We start from the raw sequence: 4,398 nt of genomic DNA, 5'->3' as shown, positions 1-4,398 counted from the left end.
CACCCCCCACCCGGGCCCCCACTCTCGCGCTTGCAACTGGTGGCTCTCCCTCCATCCCTTTCCCCGCCCCCTCCAGCAGGGGCGGCGTACAAAACCATCGCACACCGCGTCGCTGGCCCCACTCATCGTGACAGCGTCCGAGGAGACCACCTGCTGGCAGCCCTTAGTGGAGCCGAGTTAGTAGAGCCGAGCAGAACCGATAGCACAGCCCGTAGTACAGCCGGGACGAGCAGTCGAGCGCCCCTGATCGAGCCGAGCCGAGTCGCCCAGACCCCCTAAGCAGGCACCGCGGAACGAGCCCAGCCCAGGGCCCAGGAACAGCACCACACCCCATCCATCGTCCCGGATACGTCAGACAGAAACAGGTGAGTCCGCTGCGCTGCCTCGCGTCTCCTCTCCTGCTCAGCGCGCGTTCACCCAATAGTGGATTATTGTAAAATCGGCGTGATAAAAGTGCATTTATTTTTTCGTGAGAAATAATAGTTGTTGGTCGGAAACATTTCCTTTCTCTTGTCATTTTAAATCGAGTTTTTCAAAATTATAACTAAAGAGGGGGTACATTGGCACGAGGACGAGGGGTCACCGATTGACCTGACCCGTCAAATATTAGGTTGGTATTATAAAGTAGTATTAAGTATTAACGGGCATTATGAGGAGTAGGTCTATTGGTCTATTATACAGTCTGAAAAATACCCTCATGAATTTTCGATATATATTCTGTAAATTACAATTCACAAAATTTGTGAATTGATGACAAACCCTTGCTCGTCGATGGATCCAAAGTCGATGCGTACAACTCGGACTTTCACAATTTGAAATAGTAATTTAACGACACGCTTCATGGAAAACTTACAACTTACAAACCCGTAAAACCTACAACTATGTTTAACACTGATGGGGTATATGAGGTATTTTGTCGGCTATTAAAAATTATTATGGATGCATTTTGGGTCCAGTGTACGGAGTATTATATGCAAGTTAGTGACCGTTCACCTGAGCAATAAGACTACAGACTACAGTACCAAACGCGCGAAGACAATACCCGAACTTCAATGATTGGCGATGATTTCTCGCGTGGTGTGTGTGTGGTGATTTCTTCTCTTTGTTTTTAATTACGCGACTATGCAAATATTGCGAGAAAAACCAAAGGAAATATAGAGTCTCTCTTCGTTTCGTATTACCCAAGGCGGGGCGCAATTAGGAGGTTCCTTTGTGACATCGGATCACTTCCCAAGGCGTCGAGCCGCGCCGTGCGTGGGCGGCGTGGGCGCACGTGCGCTCGGAGCGACGCGCAGCGCGCCCCGGTCCGGTTGCGGTCTTCTCAAGGTAGAGATGATAACACCGACCAAAGGAAACACAGAAAGCGAGGAAAGCATACCGCGACTCGATTCTAATGTGTTTGAACCCTCAGGGATCGCGGTGTCCGTCTTCTCTCATCCTGATCGCGGACAGAGACGAACAGGCCGATGCATTCGAAAGCGCGCGTTCTTGCAGCGGGCGCCCGCCTGCCCGCCCGCCCACGCCCTCCCTCCTCGCTCCTCCAGCTACCTGCTCTCCCTCATCCTGGCTCTCCTTTTCTCTCCGCCCAATCATCAGCGGTGCGCCTGGACCGTGCATGGTGAGGGCTTGGCTGGAGCTTTTCATTTTGAATGAGGTGGCCAAGCCCAGTTGCTGCCCAACCCAACCCCCCAGGGTGCGGTCGTGTGGTGTGTGGTATGTGGCCTCAGTCAGGGCAGCTGAGAGCTGAGCACCCTCTGTGAGCTCTGTGTGTGCACCTCGGTGCAGAGGCCGCTCCTCTCGTGCGCTCGAGTAGCTCTGATAGACCGCTGTACTCGGTGGACGCGCGCCCGCTGCACCGACGCGCCGCGCGTTCCCCACCCGATACTGCATCAAACACGACGAGGAGACTGAAGTGACGGAGAGTAGCGGCCCTTTTGCCTTTGATCAGCGCGCGGGAAGTTTTGCGGGCGAGATGGGGATGGGGAGAGGGGGATTCACTCTCACAAAGGGAAGTGAGCCTCCACGCGCTATCTAAGCACGAAACTTTGCGTGCGTGGTCGTACCTCTAACGCACCTTCGCACTCCCCTGAAGGAAAAAAAAAAAAAAGAAAAACGGTTTGCAAGCGGTATATACATTTTATTATGAGTGTACTCGGTTTAGGACAAGAGGGCTGAGGTTCACCGACTACTTTGTCCTCAGCCCCGCGGACTCAATTCAAGACACGTATGTGTCGGGTGTCGCAGACGTGCCGGGTGCAGCGCTCCAGCCAGTGAGTTTGCTTGTTAACTGGAAAAGAGTCCTGAAGGTGCTAAAATAGTGGGGTCCTTTGGCAATTTGAAAAATGCAGCTGTAACGGCATTGGATTGGGGCGTTATACCCTGAACACCTTTCAAAAGGTGCGACTCCGCAACTTTATTCTTCTAGTGTTTGCCTGGCTACCTTCGTCCCTCCGTTCGTAAAAGAGCAACGTCTGCCTCAGACGTTAGAGTATGGCAAAACTAGTACAGGAGTATCCTCTGATACACCCGGTACTCTTTGGAAGTTCGCGTCATCTTAATGGAAACTACTAACCCCTTCCCCGCAACCCCCTCCCGCTTTGCACTGACCGCCCCCGCCTCGCCCTCCACTCGGCTCTCGCTCCCGTCCGCAAACATAGCGCGAGCAGGGAAACTCAAACCCTTCTTTTATTAAGAATGTCCGAGGCGTGTAACGTTAGAGATAGAGCGGGCCGGGCGATAGTCCAGTGGCTTCGCACCGAAAATCATAAGAATACTGCACGAAATGACTCATCTACCAAACTTTGCACAGTTGTTCTGGGGTCTATCCTGAACGATTTTGGGGCCAGAGGCATTTGATCCGACCGTGCAGACACCTGCTACGGCCAATTTTAGTCCAATATTTTAGAAATTTGCTTAGGTTCTCAAAGTTTGACCGATTGGCAACCAATTGTCCAATTTTGATGATCTAAGAGTCGTTTCCCACTAAGCGAGATGTGCAGAACACGGTGGTGTTTTCGGATTTTCGATATCTCAAATGGTTTGGGAGATATTCGACTTTGACTGACAAACATTACTTTTCGGAAAAGGTCCAACTTTCATTTTTTGCATTTTAATACCATTTCTGATCAAAATTCCGACAAAACACCTTCTCTGAACGCTGTAGCTCTGTTTCTTAGGAACAAAATGCACTAAACCGGAAGTCTGTAGCTCTTATACTTTTCTCGATACGGAAGTTTGAAGCGAGCGCCGCGCGCCGTGGTCGGCCTCGCCTGCAGGAGCAGCCCCTAAGGGGCAGATAAGCAACCCGCCGCACGCCGCGGGGGGAAAACTCTGCAAACGGGCTGTTTTAAGCCGTTTCTTTCTACAATTTCGCTTATAGTTGGTACTACCAGTGGTCAGAAAGGACGGTTTGGGGTTTGTTGTTCGCCGCAGTCGGAGGCAGATTCACGGAGTACCATTTTCTTTTTTGGAAGAGGCGTTTCGCTGATCTTTAGCTGATATGCTGGTGCAAAGGCGGATGCAAAACTGCTCCAGCTTCTTTATACAGCCTGCTGAAATAGACTGCACAGGATGTGAAATGTCAAGCAATGCCGGCTTCAGACAACCGAGTGACAACAACTAAAAAACATTAGTATTAGGGACACAAGGGCAGGGACTGGGAAGCCAAAACTGATTATTTATACCTCTTTACTACTTGGCGTTTCTTTTCTCGTTTGAGCTCTGTGTATTTAAACCCAAAAGCCCTGCGAAATTTGGCTTTGTGGGCAGCAAGTGTGATTGTAATGCCTGATCCATCATCTACAAATTTGGACATAACGTGGGATAGCATTTATATTTTCAAATTCAAGCAGATTTCGTTCAACGGTTTTGTAACCAGCATCGCGCGTTTTCATGTGATTTGGTCCAGGCACCCTGAAAAGCCTGTTCTTGTCACAAGGAAATGTACTTGATTCAAGTAAATGTACTTGCTGTCAGCAAGTACATTATCTTGAGGCGAGTAAATTTGCATCACGACAAACGCAGCATTCTTGTATCAAGAATGGGCTTTTATGGGGGTGACACTGGAGTGGCCCCGGACTATGACCAATTGACAAAATAGGCATAATATCCAGTCAAAAACATATTCAGCACCGAAAAAAATGACTTTGTTGTGGGGATCAATTATGTTCGGTAGGCAACCAACCCCTGCTTGTAAGTATCGGATTCTCGATTCCGGTTATAGAATTAAGCCTACCAAACAGAACTTACCCCCACAACAAAGTCTCTTTTTTTCGTGAGAGGAGGGTGGGTTAAAGAAATGGCGAGCTTTCTTTGCCTCTTGTGATGCCAAAAGGGGCAAAGAAAGTTTTGTTATTTGTTCCAAATTTTTACTTTCCAATAAATGGGCTAAAATGTAAT

The 4,398-nt window shown here is 49.4% G+C and overlaps 1 protein-coding gene across 1 annotated transcript in view; it reads left to right on the top strand.

Annotated features, from left to right (window-relative positions):
* The first annotated feature begins 87 nt into the window (after positions 1–87).
* LOC113208161 (allatotropins-like) overlaps positions 88–4,398 on the top strand; it is a 37,432-nt gene continuing 33,121 nt past the window's right edge. The window contains exon 1 of the mRNA XM_026425082.2: positions 88–365. The gene's annotated coding sequence lies outside the window, so the exon portion shown is untranslated. The remainder of the gene's footprint in view (positions 366–4,398) is intronic.

Source organism: Frankliniella occidentalis, unplaced genomic scaffold (genome assembly GCF_000697945.3).
Source record: "Frankliniella occidentalis isolate FOCC.00 unplaced genomic scaffold, Focc_3.1 Scaffold169, whole genome shotgun sequence".
NCBI lineage: Eukaryota > Metazoa > Arthropoda > Insecta > Thysanoptera > Thripidae > Frankliniella > Frankliniella occidentalis.
The sequence above is the reverse complement of the archived record's forward strand: the minus strand, read 5'-3'. Positions and strand labels throughout refer to the sequence as shown.